At 35.8% G+C, this 25,574-nt stretch overlaps 1 long non-coding RNA gene across 1 annotated transcript; it reads left to right on the plus strand.

Moving 5' to 3' along the window:
• Positions 1 to 255: 255 nt before the first annotated feature.
• Positions 256 to 17,515, plus strand: LOC139948705 (uncharacterized). The gene is made up of 4 exons (XR_011787471.1): positions 256 to 384; positions 3,290 to 3,528; positions 3,668 to 3,757; positions 4,721 to 17,515. It is a non-coding gene; the product is annotated as an uncharacterized lncRNA (long non-coding RNA).
• The last annotated feature ends 8,059 nt before the right edge of the window (positions 17,516 to 25,574 follow it).

Genomic DNA, 25,574 nt, shown 5'->3' on the forward strand with positions numbered 1-25,574 from the left:
AAATCGTCATTCATTTCATTTTCATTTCATTTTATTGGAATCACATTTCGTGGCCCACAGGCCAAATTGCACATGATTTACAATAATTAAATAGTAAAAACATTTTTATTATTATTGATATTTTTATTATTATAAATATAAAAAGATATTAAAAAACACACATCAAGTATCATTCCTTGCCGAAACAAAAAAGAATCGATTGTTGCTAAGAATCGATTCCATTTTTGTTATCTTTCTTCTACTTTTGCCTATAGATTAGCGTTATGTTTTCAAAATTTAGTGTTCTTTCAAATATCGACTTTAGTAACCGGCTAGTGTTTTAGTTATTCGGAAATCCGCGCCCGGACAGCGTTTGCTCGGATGCAATTGTGAGCAGAGGCCGAGGTAAATGTCCATTATTTCTTCATTAATCAACACTTTTCCTTCTTTTAAATGCATGTATCATAACTTCTGGTATTTCGTGTTTAAAAATTTGAGCTGATATTCTTGGATAAGTTATAAGACCTTCACAAATTACGAGTTTATTGTTGAGTAAGGAGCGGAATTCTATTTTAAAATGGCGATTTTACCCGCCGTAACGTTACACATGTGTTAAAGGAACACGTTGCCTTGGATCATGGGTCGGTCGAGTTGGTCTTTGAAAAGCGTTTGTAACCGTTTGTTACAAAATGCATATGGGTAGAAAGATGTTGTAAAAGTAGAATACAATGATCCACACAAACTTGCCTCGAAATTGCACGGTTTTCCTTTTACCTCATTGACTAACATGTTCAGCCATTATGGGCTTCAAGTTTTTGACTCCAATAAATGGTTGATCGTGTTAGTTCACACAGTAAAAGGAACACCATGCAATTTCAAGGCAAATTTGTGTGGATATTTGTATTCATCTTTAACTACATCTTTCCAACCATAATGCATTTTATAAAAAAACGGGTACAAACGCTTTTCAAAGACCAACTCGACTGATCCAAGGCAACGTGTTCCTTTAAACCGGATGTGGTATTTTTTTATTCTGTCAACACACACTGTTAAAAGATAAACCCGAAGCCCCCGAAGGGGCCAAAGATAAACCCCCTCTTTTGGCTAATACTTTATAGTTTTATGCATCTTTTGTGGATTGTAAATTTATTTTGGAGGAGTTGACGGCAAGTTGATGACATCGGGTTTACGTTAATTTAAATTGGACCCTGTTTCCCAATGTGCGTTGCTGACTGATCGAACATCCTAAATATAAGGCAAAAAAAAAAAAATATGTTGGATTGCCCATCACCCGATTTTTTGCTTGGGTCGGTCGTTTTTTGTTTTGTTTTTTTGAGATGTCAATGAATGCCCAAAACTGCATAAACATTTCATGAAAGGTCTGGTCGTCAAACAAGCAAGGTATTTCATCTTATACATCTAGCTTCAAGCGCTCTTTTTGCGTCTTTATTTTGGCAAAATCCTTCAAAAATTATTTCCGAGAGTCGTTTTATTCATCATGTTTTTCGTCCATTCAAAAAACGAGCGATACCATATAAGGGCATTATTGGCAACAGCGCCCTCTGTTGTTCAATGGATTGTTAGACTGGTTCCTAGTGAAATCTTGACGTCGGATAAACGGGCATGCGGTTTGATATGTGTGAGAGGGAAATCGATCTCCGTTGCCTTTGTGGGTGAACGTTGTTGCACCATGGTTGCACTGGATAATTATTTTTGTTGACCAGAAGTAGTGGGCCGAAAACAAATATTTGTGTCAAATCTACCATTTTGTGAGCATAAAATATTCATGAAATCACAATTCTGAAGTTAAAAAAAGGGAAAACCCAAACAAAAATAAAAATTTAAACAAAACCGCGACCGAGATTTTCCTGATTTTACTGTCGGTCGGGATAGGGCAATCCAACATATTTATAAGGCGCGTTAGTAATACGGTTATTATTAGTATTATTATTATTATTATATTATATTTTTTAGGCCTAATGAATAACACTCTAAAACACAATTGAGAAAATATGTTGAAGAAAAAGGACAAAAACTTGATCCCGGAGCAAAACAGTCACAAATTTCCCAGTTTGTGACTTCCTGATATGTTCAACACTAGGTACCAGCCAATTGGATTGACAAACTGCCGAGCCGCAGCCAAGTTGGACTAAACCATTCCGTAAAAGGGGTGTCACAAGGCAGTGCTGCAGTGCGTGCGCGCTATTTGAGTGAACGGCGGTCATAGCAAACAGACAGCGCACACACACTCCTGCACTACCTTATAACACCCCTAATTACAGAATGATTAAGTCCAACTCGGCCGCGGCTTGGCAGGTTGTCAATTCAATTGCCTGGTACCTGCAGTTCAGCGCTTGGTGACCAAAAAATAAAGCGTTGAACATATCGTGAAGTCACAAAATGGCAAGCCGACATATCAACCTGGGACATTTGTGACTGTTTCGCTCCGGGATCTGGTAAGTTTTTGTCCTTTTTTTCCAAAATATTTTCTCAATGGTGTTTTGAGTTATATTTATAAGACACTTAGGGTTAAGTTTGAGTTCAAATAATTTGTGTCACAGTCATGATTTTTGAAAGTGGTAAAAATAAAGCAAATCTGTTAACTAGCTGTCGAAATTGTATGTGTTTGACCATTTCGCCCTTTACATTCGAGCATGCTTTGTAACCCTCCGACTACGCTGTCGGGAGGAGGGTTACATTATCGCAACTAAGCAAAAGCTTGCCCCTTATCATGTGACATAGCAACTGTCTGGATAGTCTGAAAAATTTAGCTGTTATACCTCGGTAACAAACTGTGAAGTTTGATTGGTCCAGAACTACTTCTAGAAACTATAAGGCTATTTGCGTGAATGGACTCCGCCCACGCAATCCATACTACCTTGTAGCACCCCTCTCACAGAATGGTTTAGTCCGACTCGGCCGAGGAGGAGGGGGTGTGGGCGTGGGCATGACCTGGGGTTTTAGCATTTAGGATGGGATCAGGGAGTACACACCACCCAAGCCTACAATGTAACTTCCCTGCTAACCCGTGAAATGCGCTTGATTTAAGCACAGAATTCCCTGCGTACGCAAACGCTGATTCTTCATTAAGCAAAGCCATGAGATTAGGCCCAATTGGTGCAGTTCGATTTTACAAGATGCAAGACTGTCAGACTTGTTCATTCTTAAGTTTGAAATTCAAAACTCTTTTGATGAAACTAATTCTATGTCTTTGCTATGTTTTATTTGCATGACTCAACATTGCTTGTATTTGAACCTTTGTGAGTGTGCATGCATAGAAACTTAACTTGTTTATTTTCCTTTCTTCCAGATTGACTTTTCAACATTCCTCATGACGCACTGAGCATCATGAGGTGGACTCGACATACAAGCAACATGTGACAGTAAACTGAAGATGTAGAGGCATCACAGAAATACATTGAACTCTTTGGCACTATTGGACCCAGACAGATCTACTGCTATTTGAAATGATCAAACCATGGAGGAGTACATCAAATGGTAGATTCTAATGATGGCCAAGATGAACTGCTCATGACACAACCTCAGAAGGTAGGTACAAAATGTATACTGCACTTAAAACTCAGATTGAACTCAAGTACAGTCAAGACTGCTCTAAATGCTTAAAATATGTAAACGACTGCGGACCAAGTGACTTAATTTAAAACTAAGGGTTTCTCTCTGCTTACAGACAATTGAGAACCCCACAATGGTCAGCAATGCAAAGGACACCAACAATGTCATTATCAAGACGTGCCCTCCCAGACCTAGCTCATAAAAGGTAAACAATATATGCTCTACATAACACATTTCAAAATTGTAGTGGAAATTAAAACAAAAGATGGCAAGTAATTAAAAGCAATACACACCCCCTAGCCCTCCCTCTTGAAAATTCCAACACTTTGAATGTCTGGCATATTGATGTGGCTGGGTGCCTAAGGTTCCCTGGCAAACCTGCTGCTCAAAACATTGTATCCTTTGCAATCTAGCTTTTCAGCTGCAAGTAAAGCTGACAAGCCTCCCAAAAAAACTATTCATTCAAGCTAGACATAGCTTTACTCAACACATTGGTTTACATGGATCTGTTTTTCATCAGAAACATTAAGAAAAACAGAGTTGTTCTGTTTAAACAGCGGCTACAGGATGATCTCAATATTTCAACTGTTAGCTTTTTATGGCCAAATAGACATCAAAGATACCGGTTAATAACCATTTTACTCTCAAAATTGCATTTAGTAATAAATAATTCAAGTAAAAAATGCACCTCTCTGCGCGGCTTTTTCAGCCAAGAGTCAAAAACTGCTTATCTATGATAATGATATGCAATGACCCTTTGACGTCATTGGCGCTTTTTTCCAATAGTGTTTGTGCACAGTTCTCCAGCTTTAGCCAATTGAGGGCACTATTTTCCACATCAAATAGCACTGATGAAGCCACAATTCCTTTGTTGCGTACGTTTTTCAGAATTTGGCTCGGAGTGTTTCGGAGAAAAAAAAACGTTTTTACCATGTTTTAGCATGAGGTAAGAGACTCATTTTTTTTTTTTTTCTGTTTTCTATTTGCTTTGACATCTAATACAAAAATGTAACACTAATATCTGAGCTTTCTGTAGCCGGCCTTTAAATAAGATCTAGATTGTCTCATAGAACCTGTGCACCTTTCAGTAAACAAAATGTGTGAAGTTTCATTACATGAACATCACATAAAAGGTTAAAACTTATGACCTCTCCTTTCTTGTGTTTAGTGTGAAGTTTTCAACACAACCTTAACTGGAGCGCTTCGATGTCTGTTCACCCAGCGCCTTGCCATGAACTACTGCGTGTTGTTTCAACTCGGGGAATTATGTGACTACAGGGCGACTACATGAAACTGGATCGCTTTGATGCCTGTTCACCTCTCATTGATAACACTCACCATGAACTACTGTTTGGTTTTACAACCCAGGGAAGTAGGCATCTACAAGATGTCAATGCTGGAACATTTCTTGACACTGCAGACAAACACTGAACTAAGGATCTTGGCCATCAAACTGAGATGGCAATTGACAGAGGAGGTGATTTCTACAAAGACTCTTGGAAATCCAACCAGTGTTCATCATTTTCATCAAACAGTGTTTAAAGCATGGAACGTTTCTTTGTTGATACTAACAATCTGTGAATGACTTCTTGGCTTCTTTAGGCCAAGTATTATATGTCATCAATTAATGGAACACTTAAGGAACACCATGATGACATGATATGAGACTTTGCTCTTTGTGTGGAGATGCAGAACATTTATAGATAACTCTTTGACCCCAGAGTGACATGGGGTCACCTGGGGTCGTAGTGAAGCAGAATATGGACATTCATCTGGAGGAATTGAACAGGATAATTTTGAATTATTTACTTTGTATGAATTTTATTAGCCCCTCACAAAAAATACTAGAAGATTAAATTGTAGAAGATGGAATGTAGGACAAATTATCCTATCTGATGAATATCAAATCCAATGATATAAGTTGTTGGGAGATTTTGGATGTTTTAATGCAATCTCCTAAAACGTAAAACCAACAAATTTAAAAAATCAACCATGAAGTACACAAAATTAGCATTACATGTGCTCAAACAATTCTACTCCTTAAAAAAGGCAGCACAAAATGCGATGGTTGACAAAAAGGTCAATATAAAACCATAGAACTAATAAATGAGCAACATGTTTATTTGTACAATTCTATTTTTTAAAAGGTACCACTAATTGACATAAAGTCAATGTTACAAACATTTTCTGAGGAATACACTCTAACAATTTCACTTTTCCAGAAAGTGGTACATTTGAAAGCTGATTGACCAAAAATCAAAAAGTACATTATTTTATACAAGCAATTATTGTGAGGGGCTTATATAATTATAAGATTTGTGACCACATGTTTAACAAATAGGTCTTGAGCTTGCTGCACAAAAAATGTACAGAGGTTAACAAGAAAAAAAACATACAATCTTGCATATTATGAAAATTTATGAAAACTTTTTTCAGTTTTTTGTTTGGGGAAAAGGGGAGCAACTCGTACTTTTTCAGCTGTTGTCTTTTATTGAATTTTAGCATGTTGAAAATCTGGTACAAAATGTATAAACTTGCGGGAAATGCCATGCATTGCTCAAGATGAATCTTTTTGTAAGCATGTGGTATGTATAAGATAAATGGTACAGCATTGGTTACTTTAGTTAGGATTTAGCTTTTTAATGAAGTACATACCAAGGTCAGTCTGTAATTGATTAATGATGCTCAAATATTTGAAGGCAAAATACTTTTTTTTTAATTACCCAAAACCAATCTCCAATGAAAACATACACAAGTTTTAAAACTGTTTTGTTTTCTCTTCTTGACATCAATCTATAGGCATACACTTTTGAGATAAGTTACCAATACCCATTACAATAAATAGAAATAGAAACAACTTTTACTAAGAACAAATTTACAAAGCATATTTGTTTTTGGACAGGTTCAACTTTTGATGACGTACATTGTGTCTTTAAAACTGTCACTTTTGCCAGATAACACTAGATTATTTCAAAAGTGAGTCCAAAACTGTGGAACACGATTCCCTTTGACACAAGGGTTGGCGATTCTCTTGCCATTTTCAGAAAACATCTTTAAGTTTTTATTCCATGAAACCCAGGTATTTCCTTTTCAAGTGATCTCTCTTAAAAAACTATTGTTTGAATTCAAATTTAGTATTGTTATTGTAACCAATGCTGTACCTTAATGGTTTATGTATTTAAAATAATAGTCCTAGGGGAAACACAAAGAGTGCATGTTGGTAGCTGGATACAAGATTGGTGATACATGAACTGACCACATTTCTGAAACCACAAAGTATTTAAATGCATGTACACTAGTTGTATCTGCTGATGTGACAGTGTTCATACATGCTCCTATACATTGTTACAAGTAATACTCTCTTTAATTACTCTACTGATTTTGTCAGATGACAGGTCAGAATGAGAAGGATAAGAAAGGAACTCTCAGTTTTTCACAGCAATTTAGATACAAATCTGTATGGAAAACACAAATTCAATATTTTTGAAAAGTAAAAAAACACCTTGAATTACTTACTTACTGCGTTAAGATGTGGTACTTATTTTAACAATTATTGACGCTGATTCCAGCTGGAAAAAACGCCAATTAACAAGAATGCAGCACTCTCCCAAATGCATGATGACTCCATCTACATATACAAACTATGCATTCTTGACACTTGTAGCCTAGTGGTTAGGGGAAAACCCCTAAATGACACACACTTTATGATTTGTCTTTCCATTATGGCCAATCTTTGCAGTGAGATTGGGATATTGGTAAAAGGTAGTGAGATGGTCACTGAAACTAGCAGGGCCCTCCTCACGTTTGACTAGGCAGACACCGAGTTGTACTTTACCAAGTTTGCTATCCAAAATGTTTCATATTGTGGCAGTTCTTGTGTTAACCAGTCTTGTACCCTAATATTGTTTCATATTTGCTGCATTTTCAAAATGATTGCCAAAACTTTTTTTTTTTATTCTGGATCTTCCTTTTACTCTGCATCTTCCTGATGCAACACTCCACTTTTTAAAAAATGTTCATTGAAATCCAATGCAGTGTTACTAATGAAACATTTAACTGTGTTCTACCAACAGCTCATGAATGTATCCCCTCCCCTTTTTGGCACCCCGGTGCATGCAAGCCATCCTGGTACTCGCACGAGTGTTCCCTGCCCGCAGGTGTCGGCAGGCTGGTTGGTGGGTTTCCCTCTGTCTGCATTTAACTGGCGTTTGGCTGTTTGTGGTGTGTCATCTATCCTGATCCTGTAGTCTGGATGAATCAAGGACCCAAAGTTGGCTACAACATGGTAGGGTCTTTTGAACTTTAATAACCAGTTCTTTCCATAGAGGACGATGTGTCTACTACTACTCCAGGCATTGTGCATGGACAGAACACCTTCAACACCTACTCTGAAATTCTCACTGTAACTTCTGGACTTGGAGTTGTCTCATGAGTCTACGATCAATGACGGTGAAATATGAACCTATGGTGCACATTTAGAGTTGTTCTGACATCTGTGTGATAACAGTCACTACCTCAGCTTGCCAAATCATGTAGATAATGTCTCCATCTTATTCTCTCTGCTCTGCATTATATATTCAACCCCCAAATCACTTTTGATCTCTGAAAATGAGATTCAAACATTTACCTGATCTTAAACCTGAAAATCTAAAAAGCCCAAAGAAACTAGTGCATGATTTAATTCAATTATTTAGCAAAAATGTTCCTCAAGAGAAATACAAAAAACAAATCTACTTCATGAGCACAAATAGTAATAAACTACACAATCTAGATTAAATTCTGATGAATAAATAGGCAATTTCACCTTAGCTAGTACATGAAATGAAATCAGAAAATGCCAAAACCTTTTGGAAAACACAAAATCAATTCTTAAGAATCGCTGTAGGTCATTAATATAAATAAACACTTGTCAGTAGGCAGCAAAAAATTCTTACTGAAAACAATAACAAGTTTTAAATATTAAAAAGGAAACTATGAAGCACAAAGTTGCAATCTGAAGATTTGTATTGAAAAAAATGAAATGCCTCTGGAATTCTAGAGTGCTAATCCACCTCCAGTTAAGTTCAAATTGTTGCCCTTTTAACAACTCGGCACAAAAGATGTTGCCAACAAAATATCTAAACCTTGTCATGCTAGGAAAATGTAAGTTTAAAATCAAACTTCAAAAAGCAATCCTAAGAGGAGGCAATTATAGAAATACAAATTGGATTCTGAACATCTTTATGCCGTCAAATCGTTCCAAAGCTATAAAGGATATGAAATAAAATAGACATTTTGCCCACAAATGTGAAGATAAACATTCACAAGAGATTAGATCAAAACAAGTTGGTGAATTTAAAACCGACTATCTTGTGCTAAATCTTTTCACTCAAAAAGCTTTTGCCAAAAGCATCAGCTTGAACAAAATACCTGATGAAGGTTTCCTGCACTGTTCCACTGAACAGAATTTAAAAAGGTCAACATTGTCTGACATCCAGACTCAAATCGGACCAGTATAGAGGACACCATATTATGAGGCACCAGTCTATGTTAGACATCAGCCTTATTCTGGTTGTCATGGAGTTGTGTGTTAGAATACCAAGATTAAAAACCAATCTTTAAAAAGAGGCCTTTTAAACTGTATTTAACTTGTAGCCCTAAAAATAACAAAATTGTTAATAGAGTGTTGCAGTCATAAAACAATAAAGTTTTAAACAGGGATATTACTTTACAATTGGAAAGTAATAAATCAACAATTGAATATTGACCTTTCCGGCTAGACTGCAACACAAGGTCCCACATAGGGGATAAAATAGGATGCCAAACTCTTCAAACATCTGTAAAACAAAATGACCTGGTGTGTAGATGGAGAGCACCATACTATAACTAGGGCTGTAAATGGGGCGATGTGGTGGAGGTCTGTCCCCCCGTAGTCATGGAAACTTTGGTGTCCGATACGGGGGTCCCAGTCCTGTCAGATAGGTCCATGGTAATTTTAATTGAAGTTTGAATTCATGTACTGTAACTATACATCCTCAATAATGTGTATCTAGGAGTAGTATGCATAACAGATAGTCTTCAATCAAAGGCAATACCAAGCATTAAGGGTTTTAGGAAAACAAGATTGTATGAAAACAACAAGAGGATTGTTACAGCCAGAATGTAACAACCTTAAAGATGGAATCAAGGCATGGTCATATCTGAAGGTTACGAATCAATTCTTTTAGTCATCAGACAAAAACCTGCTTTTGAATAAATCACATGAAATTATTCAAAAGTAACAGTTGTTTACAGCACTGAAGAGACCAGCTGATATTTCTTTGAAATTAATGGAATCTTTCAGAAAGAAACAATGATGAAATAAAAACCATCATGGCAGATGCTGGTTGTTATTGAGTGAGATGCCAGTCCAAACAAGAAGATAGAAATCATGGGCTGCAGCAGGCACTGAGCCCTTGTAAAATCACACTCTGTGAATAGTGAGTGCTTTTTGTGAAGTTTAAACAACCTGATTCAAGCTCAAAATTATGCAAACAAAATCCCTTTTGCTTGCCACTGAAGTCAAACCATGAACAGCTAATCATTTTCCCTTGGGGAAACTGTTCAACTTGAGTAGAGTCTATCTAGAGTACATGTACTCAACTACATGTACTATCAATCCTATCCTGCCATGCCTTGAAATTCTCATGAAGGATCACAAACTTTCTAAAAGTCTCTGACGAGGCCTGGTTGAGTGATCAACTCAATTTTTGTGGTCGTTAGTTATAATAACAAATGAATGACCAAACCACTGTCTGGAAAGATAAATTTAGGCCTCATGTTTTCCAAAATGGAAAAATTCTGGACCTAAAAAATTCGCAGTCATTTTGATAAAGATGTCCTGAAAGTTCTTCAAAATGTTTGTTTGTCTTTTTTTTTTTTTTCCTGGACATAATCTGTTTTTCACTACCATCTTAGAGATAGTCGCGGATTTAAACTAAATTGTCGCTCTCTATTTTTCATTAAGTTACAAAGACAAGACTCAATTGTTAGGTCAATTTTGATATGATGCTGAAAGTGCCTTACCCCTGGTCATCTCAGCAACATCAATTCCTGAATCTCATAAATTCACAATTATCTGAGCTTCTCATACTCATCCTGGAGCTGCAGTTATTCTAAGTAGCCAGTACTTTAACTAATACAAATGACTAAACATTTGGCTCAATCTTATCTGGATGGCAGACTGCTAGGGTTGACTCTCCCCACAAAGTCAGAATTTTAAAGATGAAGGACTTTCAGGATATCATAAAAACCCTGCTTGGTATTGTTCCAACCTTGTTCCCTCCAACAGCCCATACTACCTAGAGTGGTTTGCAAAGAAACAATGATTGGAATTCCTGTATGGGTGTGAATCAATCTACCTTCTTATGGCATCACACCTACTGGTGCAAGAGTAGACTCTTTGGACTGTGTGTGCTCTCTGCACAGATAAGACCATAACCAATTATTGTTTGGGTGAAGAACTCTAGAGAAGAGATTGGTAGATACAGTTGGTTTACTTCCCAATACTAGTCTCTATCAATAGATTACTTGGTCTACCATCGTGGAATGTCATAAAGGTATTCCAAAATACCATGTATGTATACTTGAGGTCAAACCTGACAAAATGAACTTGCAAACCACATTTTGAAGTGTCCCATGTTTATAAAGTAAGGAGGATTACAACTGGAACAAGGTTGGTATTGACCTATTGTCATTTGCATCTTGACCATATTCCGAGGGAAACAATTTGCGTCTTACATAGAACACAGTAGATGAAAGGTTGATGTACATATCAACATGTACATTAACAATGCTTTACATTGTTCGTTAAGCAGCTTGCACAATATTGAGCATCAAAACATACAAATATATGTCCACTTGCCTACATGAGAGTGTTAGTGTATGCACAGTGCATTCACATGTACCATATTAAAGCAGTCATATCATAGATGACATGATCTTAGACACCAATTGTCAATAAAATAAGTCAAGGTTTAAGTGGATGGCACCATTGTAAGATTTTTGCTTTAAATCTTCTTGACAACTGAAACATCTAAAGGTAAACATACCCTAATATCTGAGTGTTTGTAACTGACTAGCAAATCAAAAAGCTCAAACTGTGCAACTCCTTTCTAAGAAAAAACAGCAACCTTTGCTCAGCAATGACCTTATGATTAACGTCATGACATCTTAGAGGTAAAGCAATGATGACACAATAGCAACGTCAATTAAAGTCATGTGCATAAGGTCTATAGCAAGAGTTGTATAGAGGGCCAAAGAAATGTAAGCTTGTGTCACATGGTCTAGACTTGGGAATGTCCCTCTGTCTTAGATCAGGCTGGTCATAATCAAGACGCAAAGATAATTGACAATTGGTCAATATCCTTTGATTGAAGACTATCAACTAAGCTCCATGCATTTTAGGGCTGTATACACCATTGGTCTTTGCCCAATTAGAAAGTAACACCTCAAAGGTTTTTAAGAAAGAAAGATCACTGCTCAAACAATGTCTGTTAAATGTTTTTCAAGGGAAAAATGGATGATTATCAGTTTGTAATTTTGAAGCTGAGTAGCTTGAACAAACAGAAATAGTCCAATAACTCATTTTAAAAGGCAGCTTGCAAAAGGATAAATTAATAATCTTCATACATAGATATGAAACAGTACAGTATTTGATGTTACAGCCACATTTCTTGATCACATAGAAATAATCCAAGAACTCATTAGAAAGGCAGTCTTTAAAAGCTTTTAATTATGTTGGGTTTTTATGTTAGTGGAGTTAAGGAAAGATCACACTCTCACACACTCAAAGGGGAAATATTTCCTTTTAATTGCAATGTAGAACCTTATCAAACACAGAAATGAATTGGATTCTGAGCAATGCTGTGCGTCAAACTTGAGAATTCCTTGTAAAATCTTAAAACATAACATAGAGGGATTAGGGGATGTTTGTGGCGACTCAATACCAATGGTGTATACAGCCTTTATTCAGACATTCTAATATTCATAACTAGCCACTTGTACTTTAGTAACAAGACAGACAGTGATAATTTATCAGGTCAGTAACAATTAGATTGGATTCGCTGATGAAAATAGGAAAACTACAGCCAGTTAAATATGGTAGATGATGGTACTTAATACTGCCTGTATAGTACTCACCTTCAATAACATGTAGCTTCTGACTTTCTTTTAGTTCTGCACAATTGAGTCATTGGCATCAAGCAGGTTGTGGGTGGTATAGCTTTGAAGTTAACAAGGTAGATGAGAAGTAGAAATAGCTCACTTAGGATTGTTAAGTTGATACTTGCTATTCAATATTATCCTACTGGATAAATAAGACTTGCATTCACAAGGTTGTGGGTCCAAATCCTACCAGGCTATTCCCTGATGATTATAATTTTTCAATAATAGTTTTAAGCACAATCAGGAAAATGCTCAGTACATAAAACCCACACTAGGTATGATAGCGATACAGAGATCAAGTTTCAGAGAAGGAATTTAGTTGAGAGGTTTTTCAGAAGAAAACAAAATGTTAATTGAGCAAGACTACAGGCACCATGGAAGTTTTAAAAACATGAAGATGGGGATAATACAAGCACTAGTAGTTCTTTTATCATCCTTACGTTGGTGACAGCCAAAACAAGATATTTGATTCATTTTATGCTCTAGGTAGGCAAATATGACAACAAATCTGGTTTGTTGTGTTTCAAGTGTGCTTTGGACACCAGAATAAAAGTAATAAACAGTATTCTAAATGATCAAACAGTGATTTCAATAGAATGCAATTTAAATGAGTGTAGGATAGATCGTCCAGCATGTAGGAAGCTACTCAAAGTCTATGGTACAGTAACAAGATCTGGTTTGAATTGCGTTGCTATAGAATGTAACTATGTAGACAATGGGTAGCATACAATTACAACTTAGAGCAGGCCCTGGGAAATTCTATAATTTTAGGCAGGAATCAGTTATATTTGATAGAACATGTAGTAAAAAGCAACATTTGAGACTCTCGCTTGAAATAACAAGATAAGTCAGTGGTTAGATACAGTAATTAAACCCACTGTGGATTTAACTAAGACCAAGGAGTAGTTGACATAATTCACTCTGGAAAATAGCTCTCATGAAGCTCTCTTATGAAACTGTTAACAGACATGATATTCTTTCTACCTAAATCTGATTTTGTATTTGTTAGCCTCAGAATAATCAGCATAATTTGTATTAAGTAGCATGAAAAGTTCTACAATTTAGGTCATGTAGCCATTTACTGAAAACATTTTGCTCTTTTTCCAAAGGGCCAATATTATACCTGTTTTAGGGCCATTGGCCTGAACTTGTATGTAATGTATACCCATTATATTATTCTGTTAAGTAGTTGTGGTTGTCATGTGAGATGTTTCCCAAACTGAAGTGATACAAAAGACGAGGCATGTCTCACCCATATTTCAAACATTTTGGGACCCTGGATTTTGAAAACCTTGAGTCCCGGCATAATTTGCTCTGAACACGAGAAGCAGCTGATAAGCTGGTTTGTAATTAGTTCTCCAATTTGCTCCAGAGACAAATTTAAAACACTGTACAGAAATGTGTGTGTAGTTTTCTCTGTACCCCCTTGAAAAAACAAAGTTGGTGACTAATGAAGGAAACATAATGAAACATGGAGCCAAAAGTTTGAATATATAGACTTGCATGGTCTCATAAGGAAATAAATTATAAATTTAAGCAGCTCATGATGAAACAAAACAAACATGCTTATGTTTCTAATGAAAAGTATAGGAATATAGGTTTCTTTGTTGAAATTAGATCAACAAATAGTATGGAAACTTTGTTGTAGTGTAGCTTTTCCCCAGGGCCTGCTTCTAGGTTTGCATGTGAGCTTAGTGTATAGTGGTTATGCATACAGCATACTCCGATACACATGAGGATGTATAGTAATGTGTACAGTACATGAATTCATAAAACATCAATTAATCTTACCATGGACAAATCAGAAGGCGGGACTGGCAAACCCTGTATCGATCAAAGGCACCATTAGTATCCCTGACTACCGAGGGGCAGACTAAAAAGGGGCGGATCCAAGGTAAAAAAAAAACAGAGGGGGTTAAATTTGCCGGAGGTCCTGTCTTGAGAAAGAAGGGGGGGGGGGTAGGTTTGGCAGATCTAAAAAGAGAAATAGTGATGCAACTACCGATGCATGTTTTAATGTTGACAGAAACAATTGTTTGAACTTGACATATTTGGATGATTATGTTACAAATATCCTTGTCAGTCAGTGCAACAACAGAATATCTCAATTGTAAAAGTCATCTCGCGCGCAAACACATGATAAATTTGTTGTATCTTGGCGCCTTTTGGTTTTGTTGGTACATCCTGGTTCTTTTAAGTGAGATTTGTAATACTTTTAAAACGTTCAAACTTGCGTGAATCATTAATGCTACTTAAGGAGATACAATGTTTTTGCACCGATGTGACGATATAGTAGTACACCAAACCAAAGTTTTACTTAACCGTGGTTAATGCACAATGTTTAGAAAAGTTTGTGCAAGACACCAGCTTGTCATCTTGGTTATTTGTACGATGTATTGCAATACACAGTACAGATTACGATAATTAAACCAGAGCTGCAAATATTGGCCAGAAAAAAAATATTGGCATGTGCAAGTAGTTGCAAAACGAAACAAGCATTTGGAATCAGTTCTAGTTGGAACAAACAAGAAACCCAATCTGAAAGAGAAAAAATATGGGAATTTGATAAGGGAAAATATTGTACCCCCGCCCCCCCCCCCACACACTAAAATGAAATAGGTAGAGGCCTATTTGAAGGAGGCAGGACTTTCCGGCACAGAGTGCCCCAGACATTGAATAGGGGGAGATTCAACCGAGGTGTTGAATCTCCATTGGGTCCGCCAGTTGCCACCACTCGTCAATAAATACAGCCACAAATGGTGCCAAATAGTGGCACACCAGGAATACATTACAGATGTGCTACTCAAAAACATGCAAGGGCTTGCAAACAAAACAGGAAACTTGATCCAGTGACCTCCAATCGGAGAAAAATTGCCATAAGGCATAAATGAAAGCATAAATTGTGATCTGTTGTTTGAGTAATTTTAGTTAGTCATGTACAAGTTGTTATCTTGGTACGTTGATCATCTCATGTATGAATAAGGTACATGTATGTAACGTCCATAACATACGTTACATAGCAGTGTAACATGTATGTTGGGACAAGGACACAGCGTAAAAAGCTCCTTGTTCTACCTTCGAACTATCAAGATTCATAAACTGACACAAATAAATGTGAATAAAATACTAACAAACTTTCAACTAAAGTTTGCCTGTTTGCAATAAAAATTAAACACTTTGGACGTTTGCATGTTTGCAACAAACACATTGGACGCAAATGAATTTGAGTGCCTTACATTGTTTTTGAGTAGCAGAAGAGTTTGGCATCACCCCAAACCCTTCATGTTATGTGGGACCCCAACCTAGCTACAAGTTAAATCAGTACTGGTATTTAACTCTGGCATTTTAGACACACACACACAAATTATCAGTTCAATTTAGAAGTGTTAAGATTTAAAAGCACAACTTTTATTGCAAAATCTCCGAAACTATTCCATTAATAATCTAAATAATTGCCTCAAAAAGGATGCACAAAATAAGAAACTTCAAACTTTGTAGCGATATTTTTATCTTACTGGCAACAATTTGACTTAGCGGAACATTTTTCTAGCTTAAAAATATACCTAATGACAATAACTTTAATGAATGGCAAAGTCCTGTTTTTGAATTGTAGCTAAGCAATATCTCTAAACTTCCAGTGGAACTCGTTATTCATTCATTGACTCCCTACAAAAGTAAGCATACTTTTGAAGAAGTTTATATGTCTCGTAGATTACCACAATTACCTCTTAACTTCTAGTAGAACTCGTCCCAAAACCAAAAACATCACTAATAGATTCATTGACTTCCTACGAAAGTAAGCATACTAGAACTTAAATACGCCTTTTAGAAGAATAACAAAAATACTGTTCATTTTGATCATGAACTGTTTCTCTTTACAAGTTGTTTAATGTCGCGAATAATTTGTGAACAACCCTTACGATTAATAACAAACAATAATCTTTCACACTTAATAGTCGCCGTTTGTGCTCATGAAGTATATACACTGAAATACATAATTAATTATAACACATATAAATACTTGTACGCTTTTCAACCCCAAGTGAATTCTTAACATGCACAGAAACCACATTGGTTTAAGAGCATGCCTTTAAAACAACTACAATAAGATCTTTTAGTTGTCAATAAATTTTAATTAGGTATCGTGCACATTAAACTGTGGGTTGCTACCTTATTTGAAAATTTGTTTCCATGTACTTTCAAAGCATAAAATGGTAGCTTACATGTATGCTTAACGTTCCCCCCCCCCCTTAAGTCTAGTATCAAAGAGCAGAGAAATTAATTAGAGACATTTGAAACATGATTGGTATTGCTGTAAGGATAGAGGTCTAAAAATCGCAAGATGGTCAAAGAAAACTCGCAAAAATGATGTCCATTTGTTTATACTTTACATGATTTGAATCAAACCCATGACGCAACTAATTTAATTTTACAGTGGATGATTTCAGAGTAGGCGTTGATGGTGCTTTCTCCATGGGCAATGTCGGGAGTCGTAGATAGACTACATCCGACTCTATGGTAAAGTAAACTGATTATTAGAGATCATTAGATCCTTCCCTGTTACAGTCAATATTGGGGGCTTTGGCCACACAGACTTAGATTGGGGACTGCTGAACACATTGCAGTAAGCCACTCCACTGGTTGGTGTTGATGGAGGCACTCACTGACTTAGTCTGCTGACACTTGTGGGCGGGGAACACTTGTGCGAGTACCAGGGGGGGGGCTTGCATACACTGGGGTGCCACTCCCTTTTTTTTAGTGTTTTTTTTTAAGGTCAAAGTTCAAAGGTCAAATTTATGAATATTCATGAGTATATGAATAAATTAACAAGAGACATGAACATTTGTGTGTATACTTAGTCTTTATCAGACTCTGCTGCCCTCTATGTCCTTACCCTCCCCATATATCAGGTCCCTAGCAGCCCCCCCCCCCAATAACAACCCCCCCCCCAATAGTAACCCATAGTGCATCTGCTTTCTATTTCAATACAAGTTGCAGCACTATTTTGGTATGTTGACTTAAAGGGAAGGTACTATTTTGAAAGGAGTTTTAGTTGTCTTACAAGTTTCTTTAAGTTGTCTAAGTTTAATAAAAATTGTAACAGTTTCTTTGTGACCTTTTTTACAAATCTCTTTTAGAGATGCAAAAACATAAGTTTTTCTTGCATTTAAAATACTCAAACAGTTTGATGTTTGGTACAAATTGTGCAACTCTTTTAGAGATGAAAAAGCAGAAGTTTTTCTTGTGCCAAATTGCTCAAAAAGCAGAACAAATTTAGTTGAAACTGTTGGACAACTTTAAGAGATGAAAAACGCAAGTTTTTCTTGCATTTATTAGGGAACTCTTTTAGAGTAAAAAGCGCAAGTTTTTCTTGCACCAAAATGCTTAAAAGCGTAACAAATTTAGTTGAAACTGTTAGACAACTTTTAGAGATGAAAAACACAAGTTTTTCTTGTGTTGAATTGCTCAAACAGCATAACAAATTTATTGAAATTGTTAGACAACTTTTAGAGATGACAAACAAGTATTTTTTAGTTTTGTTTAAAAAATAGACACATGCTGGTTTTTCATGTGTTACAAAAAGGTGTCGTCCAACAACTCTTTGTAGTTTTAGCAGAAATTGTTTCCTGTAACTAAGGTTATTGAACTTCGTGACCTTTTTGGTCGTAGTTTGTACCTTCCCTTACATTCACAATCAACAATACCAGAAGTGTTTCAGACCTTTCTTATCATCACGCCATCTTGTTGGGCAAAGCAACTTGTTTTTGTAAAAAAGTTTGTTATTGCATACTAGTGACACTAAGACTTTGCACTTGTGCAATTTCACCATCTGTGTACAAACAGGTGTCATTGGTGATAAGGATACTTGTGAGATCAATATTTGGTAAAGATCTCTCTTTTTAGTATGTGTGGTTCCGATGGACCGGTTTACACAACAATTCAGACAAAATGCTGTGTCCAGTGGAAGGACACTGGTGATGCCTCGTAATTGAAACAACTGTCTGATTAACATTGATTCATTGGATGTTAAACTGTCAGGTCATTGCTCAGATGACTTGATTTGGCATCGTTTCATTATCTGTGCACAGATTGAACGCTTTAATGATGCCTTCTGTGTAAAAAATAACTTATCTTTTTTGGCGTTGCTTTGCCCTTAAGAAAATAACCTTATTGTTTTTGCCGATATGAGAATGAACCTTCTGTTCAATGCTCAGGTGATCTGAGGTGGCAATGTTTCATCATCTGTGTACAAACAGATTACACTGTTCAATTGTGCCTTGTATTTGAAGCATCAACTTGCCCTCAAAAAGGTTGACTTTATCAACAGCAAGAGCAGCCTGTACATGCCATTGGCAATGCTGCTCTGCTCATCACATTTGTGATTAGAGAGGGCTAATCATTTTGATTGGCCACGGATGTAAGTTTTGATAGATCGCTGTAACGTTACAAGCAATATTTCAAAGCTATCACTTAACGTTCCTTCATGACAGATCGACCAACAATAGTATAAATGGCTGATTGATTTCTAGCGTTGGTTTGTTTAGACGAATGAAGAAAACAAATAGTAAAAACAAGATGGCGTTTGCGTGATAAAGGTCAGTGCTGCAACAAGATTGGAATAGAAAGCAGATGCTTCCCATCCCAACACATAATAAAATACAAAATACACACAACAGAGTTTCTTTTATTCTTTCATAAACACTTTGTACACTGGCACATCATTCCCTATAAGGTACACACACCATCATTGGTTCCTTAATGATTTTAAAATTAAATATTGAGTTAACGATTTCAAGATCTGCATCAATTATGTTTCAAAGATGCTGTCCGTATGTATTACAAATCATGACATTGACATGTTAAGTTTTTTTCCTCTTACAAAGTGTTTTCTACAAATGACCAGTGGAAAGTGTGTGTACCGTGTTTTTCTATAAGTCACCTATCAGAGGTTAAAGTTGTCAGCTCAATGCTTGATACATGACAGGAGGAGGGAGTATTAGATTGGCAATGAGTTTAATTGCAGTCAATGCAGGTTTGCAGTTTGTTTTTTTTAACACAGAAACCAGAGTTGTGTTGAATTTTAACATTTCAATTTGATACTTCTTGAGAATAATTCCTTCACTCTTGAAATTAGAGTGATCAATATCAGTGCTTTATGGTAGCTGATCGTCAGCAATTAGCTAAGCACATATCAGTGCTTTGTGATAGCTGCCCGTAAGAAATTAGCTAAGCACATATGAGTGCTTTTTGATAACTGCTCGTAAGCAATTTGCTCAGCACATATCAGTGCTTAAGGTTTGGTTCTGGCTCATCCAGAGTGGTCCAGTCCTGCAATACAGTGATGCAATGCAATGCTTTGCATCGGATGCATCCACAAACTGATGTACTCTGCTTTTAAACAACTGTTACACACACTTGTTGTTTTATGCACAATGCTTTGCTATCTAGCAGTTTATGCTCAGTACTTTGGATTTCTTCACTGCTGTAATATTGAATTGTTGTTATACCAGACTGTATCTGAACATACTCAAAAATTCACCAGAAAATATAGAATTAGAACATACAAACTAAATACGATGTGCCAGTGTACATTTCTTTGTTAAATAAGAATATTGCAACATACAATTCAATCCAGTCCTAAGCAATTCACAATCAGGCAAACTAATATTCACTTAATGATAATTAAAGCATCAATATAATTTGTAACACAATTTACAACAAGCCAAAGTGCAGCATCCTTACTCAATACCTGAGTTTACTAAAAACAAAATTAAGTCAAAATTTGGGGGGGGGGGTTACACGATTCCAATAATTGATAACCGAATGAGAAAACTGACTCTGTCAGACAACCTGCATTCAGCTTGTATAGAGAAAGTGTTTTTGAGGTGTATTTCATCACTAAACGCACCTGCTTTGATAAGAGGACAAGTTCATTCCAAACATTTGATTGGAATAATAAGACAGTAATGATTCTTTCCATCTTCCATTCTGGTTTGATAGTGTTAAAGGGTTATTACTACCCTCAAGTTCAAACATGCAGATCTTCACACTACTGTGTGTTTCTTCAAGACACTCTTCATCAACTACTGCTATAATGGAGGGACTTATAATGTCTGTTTGTTTTAAAGGATGCTGCGCTTTGGCTTTAACACCAGGCACATGGAGAAAAGCTATCCCCAAAAGGTTCTTGTTCACATTTAACCCAAACTGAAGAGAACTTATTGCTAAGATCCCCTTTTACCTGCTTGGATAACCATTTGTATGTAATTTCTGTTTGGCCAGAACAGAAATTACAAAATTGTAGCATTTGTCACTAGAGGCTGCTTCATTCCACTTTTTTGTAAGATGATAACGTCAAACTTTCAGTTAACGTTCAAAGAAAGATGATCGCTTTTTGACTTCCTGTTACTTACAGTGTATCTGGGTTAAACAAAAGGCCTTTCCTAACATGTGCCTGGCATGAATTTGATTTTTGTATTTATTTATGTGATATTTTATATGTTCAATTGAAACCAATGTCAAGCAAATCCATGTCAATGAGAATCTAATGAAGTATATCGGAGATGCTAAGAGTTGTGCCTTCAAATATTCCTTGATTTCAAAGTGTTGACACATGATCATAGGAAGGAAATAATCCATGAGCCTTGATTCCAAGCCTTGTTGTTTCCACGTTTGAGTGGTGAATAACTCATATATCTCAAACTGTCTTCAACTACTGGTTTTTAATGGAGAGAGAATTGTTATTCACAAGTTTGACTGGTGAGTAATTCATAAAGCTCAAACAGTCTTCATCAATTGGTGTTTAATGGAGAGAGAATTGTTATTCACAAGTTTGACTGGTGAGTAACTCATGATTGACATGGATTTGCTATTTGATACCATTCTAGTACATGGACTAGACCCCATTGCCTTGAAGCTTTAGTGTTGACTAGAAGAGGCAGTTGCAGACAATCATCAATCAGCAAGAATTGTTCCATCCACATCTAATTCATCTCCTGGCATCAAACGCTAAACTGCAAACAAAAATAGATCAATATATTAGATTTCAAAATGTTGATATTTTGAAAGGCAGGGTACAGGTTTACGGTGCGTGATGTTCTCTTTCAAGTTTGAGAAACAACCAAATTGTAAGTATGAGCTTGACAAATTTCTGTGAGGAAGTTTCAGTTACTGCTGTTGTTTTTAGTTATGAATCTACTTTTTGCAAAATAGTTTTACAATGAAGTTTGTGAAAACATTTTTACTTCTTCCTTTAGATCAAAATGATTTGTTTTTGACAAAATTGTTGCTAACCTCAGTATGTAACATTTATATGGAACCTATCCAACAGTTATTGCTCATGGCGCCTTTACAGTAAAACTCTCGTAAACAGGTGAGATTTGAGTGACATTTGACATCTTTGTTCTATTTGAATGTTTAAATCCTGTACCCTGCCTTAACCGATTCAAATCCATAATGATTTGACACATTTACAATGGAAAACCTTAATTTATAAAATCCACTCAAGCAAACAAACATACAAAACTGACTATTAAATTACTCTGATCATTGACCCAGTTGAGGCAGTTAATCTTGGTTGTAATATTCTAAAATATCTGAGGTAAGAGGAGAGAGTCAGATATGAATTGAAGATGGATTGTACAACCTGGAAAGTAAATGTGCTCAATTTAGCTTAATTTCCATTCTTCTCTATTTATGATCCACATTGAATCTGAAGTTAAAAGTTCCCCTGTGATTTCATAACCCACAGCTGCTGAATTACAAATTAGGTACATGTAGCTATTTTAACGCGAAAATATTGCACCATTGATAAAAGCCTTGTTGCCTGCCCTAATATGGTTGTATAGTATCGCAGCAGGGATTCTGTCACCAAAAAACACAGTATTTTGAATTAGTATGAATATTCATTTTCTTATTTGCATGTTGTACCTAGTCCCCTTGTATATATTATAAATTGTACATAACCCAGTGACCATGATTGTACATAACCCATGTCTATTGTGTAGTACTGTGCCCAGATTTTGTATGATCTCAGGTTTAGGGTCCAGTAACTTCATTGCATATTCAAAGGGTAAGTTTAAATAAGAAAGAGATTTGTGCTAGTGTGGTCTGTGGGGGTAAGCTAATGAATGGCAAGAGGGGGGTAGGGGTAGAGCAATTGAGTTTAGTGGGATGTGAACACAATCCTTCTGATGAGAGCTTGTGCTGGATGCACACAACCTGTTTTTGCTGTGTGGTTGTATGGTCTTTTGGAAACCACAGTTTTTCAAAGAAATATGTTGGAAAACCAACCTGAAATTTGGCTGTGCAAGCTTTGCAAGCTTAATCATTTTTATCAGCTGTTGTAGGCTTTCAGCCTCATTTTGCCAGCTTGGAAAGAAAGACAGGTCAGAGGATTCATTTACAATCGTGAGTAATTGTTTTAAAATCAATTCATTTATTTTATAAGTATTTCATTATAATAAAGAAAAAACATGTAGTTAAATTACAAATCTTGGAAAACTTGTTCAAATTTAGAAAGTCTTTTTGCAACATTTGCATACAAGAAGAAAATCTCATTTTTTTGACCAGTTGAAAGTTTTAATTTGATTTGCAATTAGCATCAGTCGTACTGACCTCAGCTCAAGACTAAATTTATATTGTAAGTTTTGTATGTAAATAGTGGAATGTTTTATTCAATAACTCAATAGTGTAATTTGAGAAATTCTCTCTGAGTCTTATTCAGTGTATTGTTGAGCACATAGGATTGTTGTGACAGATGTCAAGTGGCGTGTCATGATGTACTTTTTCTAGAGGGGAAATAAGTTGGAGGTATACATCTTGTGTGCTATATCTTATTCTGGTTGAATTTCAAGTAGCCCTATTTCAAATCAAAATGGTAATGATAAATGCCGTTAAAATAATTTATAATGAGTATTCTGAAACTGTCAGCTTTTTTTCATTGTGCTGTGTTTCAGGAACAGACAATTTAACTAGTGTTTTTTTTTAATCGAAAAAATTTCCAGTCTACATAACATAACTTAGTTTGAATCCCTCTGCAATTTATAAAAAATGCCATAATAACATCCGTCGTGTATCCAAAATACTCAACGTACTTTTGACAACAATATTGCCTTTTTAAATGATACCAAAATATCAAAAATTTCTAATGATCAACATTGTTTGATATAATCCAAAATCTTCAGGGGAAAAATCAAGGCAAACAGTTTTTGCCTAGTGCTATTGATTTGAATAATTAAACATGATCAATGATGAGAATAAAGGGAACGTCCTCTTCTTTCCAACACTTAATATATTGTTGGGGTTTGATTTTGTGAAGAGCTGTAAGTAATCAATGATAAGTGTAATGCCCCTCCATTTTGTGGTTGCATGACAAGGGTTGAAACATTAATGACCATAATGCAATGTACACAGAACCATTTGGCATAACTTATGGATTAAACAAGTTGTTGTTCTTTATGGCTTTACTTCGGAACTTTTGAGTCCAAACTGGTATACACACATAGACACAAGAATTTTGAATATTAAAACAAATAAAAGCTACAGTTGAAGAAAGGAGAGGAAAATAAAGATCTATGGGAAATTATTGGAAGCCCATCTTGTCACAGTCAAGTAGTAATCAAACTGGGTTATTCAGAGGTAAAAAGCATCAGATGAAGAAAAGAATTTGAGAAAAACAACAAGTTTAGTCTTTAAGAAATATTCTGCTAGGGTTGAATTGTCGGTCATTTTTTTTTTTTTTTGTATAACAAATCTTTGAGTAAAATATAGTTGAAAGTCAACAATAAAAGGAAAAGGATTTGAGAAAAAATAAAATCAGAGAATAATGTTTGTTATGATCAGAAATCTTGAAATGAAATGAATTGATATATTCTTAATGAGTATCATAGTGGAGTGTCGTGGTTGAACAGACACGAGCACCAAACTCCAGCTCTGGTGTATATGTTCATTAGAGTGTGGGTTTGAATCTCGATTGTGACACTAGTGACTTAACCATAAGCTTCTCTCCACCTACATGTAGGAGTAAATGGGTAACTTGTGAGGGCAGAGGTGGTTTATGTGATTGATTAGCTTGGAGCAGCACAGGCTGTATACTCTCCAGGGAGCTGAGCTAGTGTAAGGAATGGTTTAAGGCCCATGTGACCATGGGTCATAATGTTGAAGCAACATGAGTGTCACATCGTGACGGACCTTAGCGCTATATAAGAAGCCATTATCATTATAATTATTATTATTATGTACTGTTTATTATAGGCCAGAATGCACTTTTTTATCTCTGTCATAAATAGGACGATGAACATTAGGAAGGATTGAATTTAGTTGAAATAACTTCATGATTAGTTTCATGCGAGAAGGAAGTCATGTGTTACTCAATCTAAACGAAACGGGTTGATTTCAAGTGATGAAAACTTAAATCTGAGAAATTATTTTATTCTTAATTGTCAATTACATAATATTCAGTCTACCTGTGAATCCAAATAAGAACCTGAAAGTTCCTTGTTTTATAAAATATTCATTGAAAGGGAAATTGTACAAGTTATGGGATGCAAAGACCCATACAAATATGTGATCATGTAGACCTTGTTCAATCTGTTTTTACAAAAGGAACATTTCAGAGGCAAACTTAAAGTCTTAAAGGTACAGGACTTCTATCAAACAGAACCAAGTTCATATGATGATTTTGACTTAACGGTAGAAAATTTAAAAGCAAATCTTCATTTTGAGAACTTTGAATACAATTCATTTATCTCGTACTCTCCCCTTAAATGAAACTTTAAAAACTTTCAGGTTTAAAAACATTTGAAGCTACTTTATAAATGTAAGAATTATTACCGACA

The sequence above is a fragment of the Asterias amurensis genome, chromosome 16, assembly GCF_032118995.1.
Source record: "Asterias amurensis chromosome 16, ASM3211899v1".
NCBI lineage: Eukaryota > Metazoa > Echinodermata > Asteroidea > Forcipulatida > Asteriidae > Asterias > Asterias amurensis.